This window comes from Mauremys mutica, chromosome 2, assembly GCF_020497125.1.
Source record: "Mauremys mutica isolate MM-2020 ecotype Southern chromosome 2, ASM2049712v1, whole genome shotgun sequence".
NCBI lineage: Eukaryota > Metazoa > Chordata > Testudines > Geoemydidae > Mauremys > Mauremys mutica.
In genome coordinates, this window is record NC_059073.1 from 248,263,849 (window position 1) to 248,277,873 (window position 14,025).

General features: G+C 43.4%; 1 protein-coding gene across 8 annotated transcripts in view; it reads right to left on the reverse strand.

Moving 5' to 3' along the window:
- PPP1R9A (protein phosphatase 1 regulatory subunit 9A) overlaps positions 1 to 12,501 on the reverse strand; it is a 254,557-nt gene extending 242,056 nt beyond the window's left edge. For 6 of the 8 annotated variants that reach the window (XM_045004340.1, XM_045004337.1, XM_045004336.1 and 3 more), the window contains exons 1-2: positions 12,453 to 12,501; positions 8,611 to 8,740 (exon numbers count right to left, since the gene is read on the reverse strand). The gene's annotated coding sequence lies outside the window, so the exon portion shown is untranslated. The remainder of the gene's footprint in view (positions 1 to 8,610; positions 8,741 to 12,452) is intronic. The other 2 variants (XM_045004333.1, XM_045004334.1) reach the window with 2 other exon arrangements.
- Between the last annotated feature and the right edge of the window lie 1,524 nt (positions 12,502 to 14,025).

The window sequence follows — 14,025 nt, forward strand, 5'->3', positions numbered from 1 at the left end:
AAATGTTGTACCTGTTACCTACGCATCCACTGTTATAAACATCAAAATCAGAATTTTTTCTAATTGGATTTTTGCATATAAAACTTTGGGTTCTATTCATGACTGTAGGTAACTTTTTTATATGATGTAAATAATATATCAGAGTAACATTACATTACTCTGCCAAGTAGGTTTACCAAACTGTATAGCATACTTCCACACAGGGGCGGCTCTAGGCACCAGCAAAACAAGCTGGTGCCTAGGGCAGCAAAATGTAGGGGGCGTTCCCTGTCGCCGGGGGGGGGGGGGGGGCGGCAGGCTGGGCCGGCGGACCGGCCGCAGCCATGCCTGCGGGAGGTCCACCGGGGCCCCGGGAGGACCGGACCTGCCGCAGGCATGACTGCGGAGGGGACGCTCGGCCGGCGGCTCCAGTGGACCTCCCGCAGGCGTGACTGCGGACGGTTCGCTGGTCCCGCGGCTCGGCTGGACCTCCCGCAGGCATGCCTGCGGCAGCTCAACCGGAGCCGCCGGACCAGCGAACCGCCCGCAGCTGCGGGAGGTCCAGCCGAGCTGCGCGACTAGCGGACCCTCCGCAGTCATGCCCACGGGAGGTCCGCTGCTCTCGCGGCTCCGGGGCGCCTCCCGCGCATGACTGCTTGGGGCGGCCAAAAACGTAGAGCCGCCCCTGCTTCCACAGAGTGCATCTTGAAAGGTTCAGTAGTAAATCAAAGGGATCGCATTTCTTACACACTGATGAGATGAGCACAAAAAGCCTGGAACTTCCACATGGAGAGAGGGAGAGGTTTGTGTTTGTGTTGCACCCTTTAAACAAACAGCATGCAACTGGAGATCTGATTTTCAGAGTGCTGGTGGTAAGCACTTTGGGTGGGATTCATGGAAGTACTTAGGTGCCTAAACCCCAGACTTACATGCTTAAGTCCCATTTTTAGGCACCTAAGTCCCACTCTGTGATTCACAAAACTCTCGCCAAATCCTGTAGGTGCTAAACTCTCTCAATGCCTACGTTTTTCAAAGTAAAAATTCCCTAGGCACCAAAGTTTTTGCCTTTGGGCATGTGCACTGCTGCCTTCTTCTAGGCATCCAGATGCCTATCTCCCACTTAAGCCCCAGAGCGATTCATGAAGCAGGGGAAGATAGTCATTCAGCTACCTAATTCACCCAAGAGTGCAGATTCAGTGTGCATCCGCTGAATGCACATAACACATCAGGCCCCATTCAAAAGCCAGGAGGAGGTGACGGTGCCACCACTTTCCACGTTACAACTGTTAGCCCAGTGGTTAGAGCTCTCAACTGGGAAGTGGAAGACCCAACTTCATTTCACAGCTGTTGCACTGTGGATACTGAAAGAATAGTTGGAGCAGAGGAACTTGACCCAGGGTCTCCTGCTTCCCCCCCCCCTTCCCCAGATGGATGCCCTAACTACTGGACTGTATAGTTATTCCTTCTTTATTTGGCCCTATGACTCTTTCATTATTTATCCGCAGTGGAAGATCTTCAACAGGAGAGAACCCCATATCAGACTATCCCATAGTTTAGTGGTTAGAGCACTCAGAGATGGGAGACTCTTATTCAAATCCCTTTTACCATTCTGGCAGAGGAGGGAATTGTATCAGGGTGTCCCACAACCCAACTGAGTGCTCTAACCACTGGGCTAAAAGTTATTGGTAGGGGAAGATAGGGCAGAGGCACCACCATCCCCTCTTCCTGTGGCCGTTTTGTGTGGAGCCAGGCTGTCATCTAACACATTTGCAGAAGAAACTAAATAGGCCCCAAGCCAGGAGAGGGTTTTCTGTTTGAAGATCACTCGCAGTCCCTGCAGCCTGGACTTAGGCTGCTATCTCAGAGAAAGGGACAGGGCTTATCACAAGGGCACCTCCCACAGGTTAGCTTAGGCAAGGAGCTACCTAGCTTGCTGGCTTTTGTGGATCACATTCTAAGGCACCTGTCTCTCTCCATTCATTGTATAGGGATCCTGAGTGCGTAACCCAGCTCTGTGGATCACTGTAGCGGGGTGGTCACCCGTTCCTCCCCTGAAGGGCTTGAAATCAGCCCTGGGAGAGGGCTGAGACAACGAGGGCTGCTGGGAAGCTCAGGGTGCCTAGAGTGAGGTGGGGCTGGGGAGCTCCAGGCTGGCAACTTCTCCAGACTACAGGGCCTTGTCCAAGGCCCCATAGAGGCAATGGGTTGCAGAGAGAGGTAGCAGGTCCAGACCCAACCTTGCCTGTGATGAATGGCTGACACTGCAGTCTGCCTCAGGGCTGGGGGGCAAGTTGGTGACTGGCAGTAGCCTATGACTGAGGCAAGGTAGGGTTAGGGGGTGGGGGTTCCCCTGGGTGGGGAGACCCTGAGACTGGGGGGGTATTGCCAGGGGGAAGCACCCCAAACACAAGGGGTACCAAGTCCTGGGAGGGATATGGGGGCTAGTGGCAGTGGGACACCGGCCTGCAGAGGGTGCTCCAGAGGCTTGAAGAGCTAATTCCCTGGACAACCAGCAGGAGATGCCAGAGGAGTGAGTCACGCATTGCTACAATCACAATATCATCTGTAATTTTCTAGGTTCCTAAAAGTTAAGTGCCCTGATAGTAAGCATTGCAACATGTAGGTTCATTCATGGATTTCACCCTTACGGTGTCTCAAGTTAGGCACCCAAAGTCACTGGTTTCTTTTGAAAATCTTGGCCTACATCTGGATTTACACAGTACCTATATTACAGCTACATGTACAATACATTTTGTGTTGCTTTTAATAAAATGTCACTGTATGAAAGATAAGACCTGCAACTATGAGTGCAACCATGCACTCAACTATGTAAATCAAGAAAAATAAGGTCCTTTAATTCTTAGTATTACTATGGCAACCCATTTGTTTGATTGGAAGGTGTTTTTATGCTCCATTAAAGCATGGCTGACATTGCTCTAAATTTCTGAGAAATATTAAAATGCTGCACAGACAAGACAAGGGGCCACTTTCTGCTCTCATTGACACCAGTGTCAATCCAGAGTATCTTCACTAAAGCTAATGGAGTTACTCCAGATTTACACTGACTGAAGTGAGAGCAGAATTTCCTGTATAATGGGGTCTAGTTCTCCTTTCACTTACATCAGTGTAATTCTATTAACTTCAATCAAATTGCTCTTGATTTTTTCAGGTGTCGGAAAAATCAGGCCCAGTAAATTGAATTTGACAGTGTCTCTTCAACCTTTTATCAGTGACTGTCCTTCTAACCAGTTTGGATTCAAGGTGCCAAGGCTGATTTATCATTTTCCATGTACTGTAGGGTATAAATGAATTGCATTTGCTTTTAAACATTACTGTTTGGTGTCATGGATACATTGTTTTGAGTGAATTCAGTGGCTTTAAAATGATGTTGAATGACTGATTTTTAAGAGTCCAAGTGTCTTTTTTTTTTTTTTAAATCTGCAGAACAGCGGGGTGGAGGATATAGAAGTGAAGGGAACCCAGTTCTGCTTTCTCCCTCCTGTTTAATGTATCCCAACCCTTGGAGGATCACATCTATGCTTAAAAAGGTAGTTAAATTTCCATGCATGTTCGGATCCTTGACTAGGACAGTCTTCTACCTGGCTACCCCACAGAAGCACTAACAAGAAAGAGACTCTCTTTCGCTATGCAGATCTGCACAGCATAAAACAGAATTTAGTCTTGTTAACATTGAAATATGTTTGATAATGAATTAATATGAATTGCTATTATGTAAACTAGTACAAATAAAGAGACTCTGTTTGAACAGGGCCTTCATTGTTTGTCAGGCTAGGAAGATTCAAACTAGTGATCATTCTTTACCAACCTAGCGCAAGACTAAAATAAACAAGAGGAAGAAGGGTTGCCAACTCATTTGTTTCAAACACCAAGAATCCATGATGCTCAAGATGAAGGCTCATTAGTATCATTCACTTGGAGTATGGTTGTAGTATAGAAGGTTGTATTAATTTCATTTAGGACAAGTTAAACTACTTGACAGCTCTGGAACAATGTCAAAGAGGCCTTTAGGTTGCAGTTTTCTAAAAAAAAGAACTGCCTCTAATGATAATGAAACTACATAAGAGGCCTAGATCATGCTAATATTTGACTGGCTACAAAGAATAGTAATTGAAAGAAGGTTATTACAATAAGGATATTATATTAAATTCAAGAATATTTTACTAATGTACAGCTAGTCTGAGATAGCAAAGGGAATTTGTATAGTACAAAGGAAAATTACTGTATATATGTTACAGATTACACACAAAGCTATATTAAAAGAATGTTAATTAGGTTGCAAAGACAAACACTTGAAAGTTAGGAAATCTTAGAATTAAGGTTGCTGCTGCATCTTTAATTCTACCCCATTATGTGTCCATCCTGTGCACCTCATGAGACTAGGGTTTTGTGGAGGGGAGAAGTAGTATCTATACTATAATGCACACATACAAGGGGGAAGAATTAAGGTTGCAGGAGCAAGCATAAGTCTGGTACTTCCTAATTTTTGAGTGTTAGACTTTGCAAATTAAATGACATTCTTGTACCATAGCTTTTTGAGCATAATTTCCTAGGATTTGTTTTTGTTAAAAAGGTAAAAACAAATTTTGACTCCCTTGTAACCATGCATCATCAGCAGGGTTCGAACACCCTGTGCCTTCAGCACAAATTTCTACCCCTGGAGCTACAGGACTAACCACATCAATAAGCAGCAGGAGATGGCTGGAGTGGAGGAGCACTTAATTCTGGAGGGGGTTATTAGAGGGCACCAAGCCTTGCTTTCTCTCCCCTATCTTCTCCCTCTCATGCCAGGCAGTGAGAATGAAGGAGCTAGGCCTCTGATACAACATGCTTGGCTGGGGGTGGGGAGAGACAGAGACCCAAACCAACTCACCCTCTACAGCACTCCCAGTGCAATGCTTGCCATGTGACTATTTAGGATATTTGTATTTGATTATTTTGGCCTGCTGCCAAAAGAATTGATTAGGCATACAAGTGAGAGAGAAGAAAAATGGCAATTTTCAAAATGTGTATCAGAGTAAAACCTAGATGGAATTTCATGGGACAAAGAAAGGACACTCTTTACCAAAGGGTATTCCTCTTGCCATATTTCAAAAGCCCACCGCAAATAATACAGGTGTTAGAGCTTCTCCAAAACAAGGTCTCAAGGTCAGAATGGAACCTGAATATAGAGGTCACGACTCACTACCAGATTGCCAATGGAATATGGGATGGGATAAAATTTTCATCAGCATGAACTTTATTTGGCTGGTTTACTCACAAATGGCAAAGCTATGAGTGAGTTATTAACAAGCGTCAGTCATATATACTATAGATGTCACACTATGGAAAAGTTTAAATCAGAGAGAATTTTAAATATAGTTATTGGGATTGTTTCTTGTATCCACTTACTTGTGAAGGCAGGTGCCTCAGTTACCAAGAGTCCAACTGTCTAAGGTTCAACAGGAGCCATTCAATTGAAACTTCTAAAAACAATGTAAAAGGATTTCTGTATCTAAGACTGCCACTGCTTTAAAATCCAATCTTTCATGCTGGACCCCAAACAGAGCTGGAAATATCCCCTTCATAATAGCATATAACTCCTGTTCTACCCCTGCAAAGAAATAAGACCTCAAGAGTTTAAAGCTATCCCTCAAACTGGAATGTTGATATTGCGGCAAGCTCCATATTTGGGAAAGAAGGAAATATTTTTTTTTCTGGCAGATTGATTTGTTTTTTAAATGGCAGCCATTCAGTTGATTTGAGGATGTTAGAACAAGTGCCAGAGATCTGGATTAGTAGGCAGAGGGTAAGTAAGGTGGTTAAAGGTGAATGATAAGTTTATCACAAACCTTTTCAATTTATCACATATACTTACATGGTGTATATTTCTCACAAAAGTGCTGTAAAGGAGAGAGAGATTTAGGGTGAGAACAATTATGAATTACTTCCTCTCTGTCAAGTCCAAACAGCTCAAGTTTGTTAAAGAAGAATAAAATCAAATTGCTACTCTAATATAGTATAAACATGGAAGTTAGCAGATTAACTATTATGCAATCTCTATGTAATATATAAACAAAAGGGAGGAAAAGTACCTTTCACAAACTGAAGGTGAAGTTCAACTGAGGTAAAGATGGCATTGTGTGGTGGAGAGGATGTGTACGAAAAAAGCCCAGGAAAAAAAAGTCAATTGTAGGTCAAACAGTTTTATTAAGTACTAAAAGATTGCCTGCCTGCAAATTGGAGCTGCGAGGGGTGCTTTGAGAATAAAAATAAATGGACCGCCTGAGCTACAGACTGTTGGACAGTAAGAGAGAGACTCCTGGGGGAAAGTGTGTGCAGAATTCATGTCTCCCTGCAGATTTTTATTTCTCCTCAGAAAATATATTCTGCTGGAGAGGCACTGCTGTTACACCTTTTGCCCACAAGGGGCTGCTGTGGTGCCAGAACAGAGGGCAGCCAGCTCATGGCTGGAGCAGCTAGCCACAGATAGGGAGGAGGAGAGGCTGCTTTCCACACAGCAGCCTGCCCATGTGGCTAGATGAGGAGACACGGGATATGGGAGGATACAGAGCGGGACACATGGGGCTGCTGGGTGTCACATAAACCAGGATTCAGAAAGACTAGTTGGAGGAACAAACTGGAGTGGGCACAGGCGCTAGTAGGGTGATAGCATTGAGCCAGGGGTGAATGGGAGTGGGGATGCAGGGTCACATGGGGGGTGGCTAATTGGGGGTGCAGGGCCACATGAGGATGCAAGGAGAGGTTGGCTGAGTGGGGATGCAGGGACATATGGGAATGGAGGAGGATGGTGCAGGACCACATGTGGATCTGGGGGAGGGGTGACTGAGGGGGAGTGCAGGGCCACATGGAGATGGAGGGGAGAGGGTGCAGGGACACATAAGAACAGGGGGAGAGTGTGACATTCTATACCTTGGGGGAGTGTCCTGGAACCCCCATATTCCTCATTTTTATATAATTGTGATCTTACATATAAAGTGTGCCTTGTAAGGTATCAGGGGAAAGGTTATGATCTGCTTAAAGTAATTTCTCTATCCATATATGTGTATCATTAATGCGTGTGAAGTTATGAGAATTGTGTTGTATGGTGGTCACTGAAAAAATGCTGGAAGTTGGGGAATCGGCCAGATATTAGCTCCCCTGAGGCAATAGCAAGGAAAGTAGCCAACACCCGGGGGGGGTGTTAATCAAACCCAGCAAATGGGCTGCACCTGCATCCCATCACAGAAGGGTGTGGCTGAGGGGGGGTGCAGGGACACATGGGGTTGGGGGAGAGGGGTTCGGGGACAGGAGCAGATGTGCCTGCCTGAATGGGAGACGCTAGGGGTCAGCCAGAGTATGCATGGGGGATGCTCCCTAACAATCCCTCCCCCACACCCCCCCCAAAATTGTTCTATACTTCTCCCACTTATATCCAGCATCCCTCCTGGTTCATTCCCAGGCTCCATCCCCGCAACTACTTCCCTCTCCCTCAGGTCCTCTCTTATACCTGTCACCCCCTTTGCACTGCTTCTGAGGGGTGCGGGAAATACAGTTCTGCATTGTAGTTTAAATGAATTATTACTCAGAGTTCTGTATTAATATGTCTAGAAAGGAATCTATTTGTCAAAATACATTTCCTGAATCCTTTTTGTCATCTATATTGTTACAGACATACTTTCTGAAAGATTTTGAAATATATTATCAAAATAATTGAAACTGGTGTGATTATATTGTTATTTTGACAAATAAAATGTGCAGAATTTTAAAATATTTTGTGCAGCATTTTTATTTTCTTGCCAGAGAATTCTCCCAGGAGTAGATAGATCAATGAAGCATGGCTAGCATTGCATGGCACCTCTCAGGCAGGGGAGTGCTAGTGTGCTGTCGGTTGCCAAGCACAGCAGTAACAGGCAAAAGACCTTTTTTTGTTTTGTGGGGTGAAAGCGCCTACTGGGCGTGCAGGCTTAGAAGGCTATGGCATCCATTGTTTTTAAACAAGTGTATACAGTGAGTGCAGAGACTCATTTTACCAGATTGGAGGAGGTCTTGTTTCTCCTGTTATCCCACAGCATAAACCAAGATGTAAATGGATATGGATGATAGCACTAGGTAGCAGTAAGTCATGCTACTGCCAGCAGTGCAGCCATGGTGCCATCCAAGTAATCAGGAGATTTAAACATAGTGCACACAAAAAGAGTAGTTAGAAACAAAGGGGAGGTTTAATAGAGTCTAAATTCACTAGTGGCATTACTGGTCAATGCAAGGTGTTCTATGTAGTGTATAAAGAGCCCTGTATAGGACATCCTAAACATAGTAGGCAGGAATATATTTATCTATTACCTCACTACTATTTTATCAGTTCTGCCAAGCTTAAGTGCAGCCTTCTGTTTTTAATTTGATCATTTTATACCAGAGTCCACACAACTGCATAACTACCAAGTCCCAGCCTGATGTCTGAGGGAGATTTGTGCACCAGATGAAGGAGTTTGTATGGGATGGGAGATTTTGGGATTTTGTTTATCCACTTTTCCTGTCTTTCCCCTTTTCTTTCTTGGTCCTTTCAAACCTGTCTTGTTTTCCCAGTTCCACATATCCTTCCAGTCCTGCTGATGTGGTGTGAGTTTTGCATACCTTCAAACTGCCAGCCTGCTCCTCTCCTTCAGTAAAAGCAGTCATTGGCATATTTCACCACCAGAATCAGATGCAGAGAGTGCTCAGAAGTTAAATGGGAGTGATCCAGATCAGCATTTGGTTCCCAAATCTGGTCATGCAATTCAGAAGTCAGAGAGGGAGAGAAATGGACTGAGCAGGTAATGGTGAACTGGTAAGAGAATAGAAGAGGACAGCTTTGAAATAGGAGAACTTTCCTAAAGTAAAGACACTCCTTCAGGTGAAAGTCTTGATAGGCCTATATCTGTACATTAAAACACAGACTCGGCCTGGATGGGGACAGTGAACATGTGCACATTCTAGGCTTGCTCTAATTAAAACAGCATTTAACACTATATTTATATTTCATAGATTTTGTTGTTTGTTAAACATTGTTTCCTTCAAATATTCTGAATGTTAGACTTTGATATGAATGTTAGGACAGAGCACATCTGTAACAAGGAGAGAAGAGTTTGCATCTCTGAGTTAATCATATTGAGCATGAGAAGAACAGAACTGACACAGCTGTCATCTGAAAGAAGAAAAACTCATCTCATATAAGAAAACACACTGGGTCAAATCCTGTAGTCCTTGTTAAAGTGAAACTCACCTTGACTCAGGGCACCAAATTCTGCTCATTTATATTGGTGCAAAACTATTGACATCGTCGAGTTATTCTAGAGTTTCATTGGATTCACTGCAGTGCCTGACCCATATTTTTTAGTATTGCATTTTGTTAAATTAGAATTGTGAATCTGTCTTGCTAAAATTGAAAACATCCACACACATTCATGGCTGAAATGGGAAAAAACTGTCACCCAGCTGTAAACAGCCCTAGACTATTTGAATGTTAATGTAAATACTATACTACACCTCTACCCTGATATAACGTGACCCGATATAATACAAATTCAGATTAACGCGGTAGAGCAGCGCACGGGGGGGGGCGGGGCTGCACTGCGCGCTCCAGCGTGTCTGACTCTGACACGCTGCTCTGAGTGGCGTGTTAAGGGTGCCAGGCTGGGGCCGAGGGGTTGGATAAGGGGCAGAGGATCTCAGGGGGTGGTCAGGGGACAGGGAGCGGGGGCGGGGGGTTGGATGGTTCGGAAGTTCTGGGGGCAGGGTGGTCAGGGGATGGGGGAAGGGGCATTGGATAGGGCATGGGAGTCCTGGGGGTGATTAGGGACGGGGGGGTCTCTGGAGGGGGCAGTCAGGGACAAGGACCGGAGGGGGTTGGATGGGTCAGGGGTTCTGAGGGGTCAGTCAGGGGGCGGGAAGTAGGTGGGGGTCAGATAAGGGGCAGGGCCAGGCTGTTTGGGGAGGCACAGGATACTGCATACACCGTGTTAGTTCTAACAAAAATGATTTGCTATTAATAACGGAAATGCTTGAGGTCAAAGCAAGTTCAATATAATGCGGTTTCACCTATAATGCAGTACGATTTTTTGGCTCCCGACGACGGCGTTATATCAGGGTAGAGGTGTACCACCAGGGAGAGGGAGAAACGCTGATAAAATATGCATAGCGGTGTCAAGGAGGCTTAGACTCTCTTTTGATTGCTGTCTGGAGCCTTCCCCATTACTCTCAAATTTCTACTACAGAGAAATATGTTTAACTCAAACACTTCTCTTACCACCTTCTCTGAGGCTGATTAATGGAGTGGTTAAAATAAGAAAATCAGTGGGTATCCAGTAGGACTACATCTGAGAGTGGCTAAATGCATGGTCAATTAACTCTTTGCAGAATAAAATGGAGCATAGCAAGCATCAACTTGAAATCCAGCTGGAACTTATATCTGTCACTGTTGGCTCGTGGAAGGTCATTGGGCCTGCTCGGCTCCGTTGCTACAGACTCTACACCCAGTTCTGAAATGAAAACTCTCTTCTCCTGTGCCCAAAGTGTGCATGGTTATTCATAACACCTGAATTTCTTCAAAAAAGGTGAAGACAGACACTCCTCCCACCGTGATCACCAGGAAGTAATCTTGGAAATTTTGGGTCTGATTCTGCTCGTCTGTGAAGTCAGAGGCTTGCCATTGTCTTCCATTATTATTACGACACCAAAAAAGTATGCTAGGTGTTTTATAGAACAGATAATAAGACATAGCCACAGGTAAGGAAAGCAGGAAAGGAGCCTTAAGGACTGAAGATTTAATTAAAAAAAGAAAATAGTTTGGGGATCAGAAGTAGGGTGACCAGATGTCCTGATTTTATAGGGACAGTCACTATATTTGGGCCTTTGTCTTATATAGGCACCTATTACTCCCCACTGCCTGTCCCGATTTTTCACACTTGCTGTCTGGTCACCCTAATCAGAAGGCTCCCACAACTCATCGAGGTATTGGGCTCTTAGGTCACTTAAAAAAAAATCTGATCCATCGGCCAGGCCCAGATACTCTCATTCATAGCCACAAAGCAGATTTTATAACACTAGCACTAGAGTTAGCAGTTGCAAACTACACAGCCATGGATAAAGAACTTGAATGTTCTAAGAAATAAAAGAAACACATTACTCAAAACGATACATGTCCCATGCCTATGGCCAGTATTTGTTCATATCATGTTTCAGGATAATCCTGTTTTATTCAATTTTTTCAAAATGAAATGGACAAAATAATTCTGTAAATGTTTCAAACCAACACTTTCTAACACCACAAATGTTTTGTGCTTTGGGCCATGCTACATTGATATGTACACACACACTTACACTGTTTGATAGCTGGTTTTGCACATTAAAACAAAACAAAGATCTGCAATAGGAAATTAGTGCTAGTGCTAATATTCAGATTCATATTGCTTAGACGAGTCATTGCCCTGTAAGCAAATAACTGAGTCAAGTATATACCAGAATCTTCAGTGAAGATTTCAGACGGTTCCTCTTTCAGCTTGTTGAAGGGGAAATGGAGACTATCTCAGGCCTAGATCAGCAGTTTCTCAGTCTTGGGGCCAAGCCAATGTGGGTGGCTGCTGGGTAGCAGCAAAGGCTCCACAAACATACAAAAAAGTATATCTTGCTTTATAGTAGGTGGCTGTTAGAACTCTCCCCTCATCCTTCCACTGCTCAGTTGTGCTAGTCACAGCCAATAGCAAATGCTTCAGGGAAAAAGTGCCTACTACCATATGCTTCATGGGGTGCTGGCTAGTCCTTCTGTGCACTGGTGTGGAAAGAGGTAGAGCTAAGGCACAGCCTCCTATGCATCCCACTTGGGGATGCTGTGTTCCTGCAGAGGAGAAGGAAAGAAGCAGTCCCTGTGCTCCCCAAAGTACATGGACTGTAGTTTTGTCTGGCCATACAAGAGATAAGAATCCTTGTATTCTTCTTTCATCCCTTTCTGAGCATCCACAGAAGAGTTAGGTAGGATCTGACCCATTAATGGTTTTATTAAAACACGTTAAAAGAACATGGACCAAATTCTGCTCTCAGTAACATTGCTAAATTTGGAGTAATTCAACTGTAAGTTATGCACCGCAGTCTGGTGTAAGACACAGCTGTGTTACAGCAAGCAGAATTTGGCCGCACTTACTGGGCCAGGTCTTCAATTAGAGTAAATCAGCATAGCTCCACTGTCTCCAGTGACACTGTACCAAGTTACACCAGCTGATCATCTGGTCCTGTCTTTATTTCCTAGGGGTTTGACTCTGCTCCTGTTGAAGCTGATGGCAAAACGCCCATTGTTTTCAGTGGGTGCAGGAGCAGGTTCTATGACAGATTAACTGGTACTAGACTAGAATATTATCCCAAAAGCCATTTATCTCTAATGTACAGAATCGCCACATTTTTTTAACTCTGCTCCCTTTTTGGGGTGTTTTTCTTCACAAACTCACCATCCTGCTGTTTTCCCTTCTCTCTAACCAACTGTCCTGCCAACTGCCCTGGAACCTTCTGGGCCAACATTCCTTTCCTCTTATAAAAAGGGACTCAAACAAGTTTAATCTCTGAGAACACTTATTCAAATGAGGAACCTACATGCTGTATCTCTTTTCAGATATTTTTCTTACTTACTGGTGCTCATATAAAATCATGAAAGTTATGAGTTTGATGTACTATACACATTGAGAGATGTAGGAAATATAGATATTAGGGCTGTCAATTAATTACAGTTAGCACACACGATTAACTCAAAAAATTAATTGTGATTTAAAAAATTAATCGCAGTTTTAATCGCACTGTTAAACAATAGAATACCAATTGAAATTTATTATATATTTTGGATGTTTTTCTACATTTTCAACAATATTGATTTCAATTACAACACAGAATACAAAGTGTATAGTACTCACTTTATATTATTTTTATTACAAGTATTTGCACCGTAAAAATGATAATAGTATTTTTCAATTCACCTCATACAAGTACTGTAGTGCAATCTCTTTATCATGAAAACGCAACTTATGAATGTTGATTTTTTTTGTTACATAACTGCACTCAAAAACAAAACAATGTAAAACTTTAGCACCTACAAATCCACTCAGTCCTACTTCTTATTCAGCTAACCACTAAGAGAAACAAGTTTGTTTACATTTACGGGAGATAATTCTGCCCGCTTCTTATTTACATTGTCACCTGAAAGTGAGAACAGACGTTCGCATGGCACTTTTGTAGCCAGCATTGCAAGGTATTTACGTGCCAGATGCGCTAAAGATTCATATGTCCCTTCATGCTTCAACCACCATTCCAGAGGACGTGTCCATGCTCATGATGGGTTCTGCTCGATAATAATCTAAAGCAGTGCAGACCAACGCATGTTCATTTTCATCATCTGAGTCAGATGCCACCAGCAGAAGGTTGATTTTCTTTTATTTTTACAGTGCAAATATTTATAATAAAAAATAAATATAAAGTGAGCACTGTACACTTTGTATTCTGTGTTGTCATTGAAATCAATATATTTGAAAATATTTATATAAATAGTATTTTTTACTGTTTACCAGCATGATTAATCATGACAGGGCCACCCAGAGGATTCGGGGGCCTGGGGCAAAGCAATTTCAGAGACCCCTTCCATAAAAAAAAGTTGCAATATTATAGAATACTATATTCTCGTGGGGGCCCCTGTGGGGCCCAGGGCAAATTGCCCCACTTGCCTCCCCCACCCGGGGAAGCCCTGGGAAAAATAAACATTTAAAAACCTTCCGCATCTCAGCACAAACCCAGTTTTGAGAAAACTTCTTTTCAAGTCACCTTTACAAGGTATCACTGCTTCTCAGCATCAGCTAGTGCTAAAAGGCACTAAAGCTCATTAAAAGGGTTGGACAAATATTTTCCGTCAAAACGTTTTTTGGATCAAAAACTAGGGGTTTTTAAAAAGCAGAAAAAAAATCACGGACAATGTCTGCTTTCCTTCAAAATGTGTTGTGTTTTTTTTAATTGAAAAGCTGAAATTGGTCTGCCAAAACC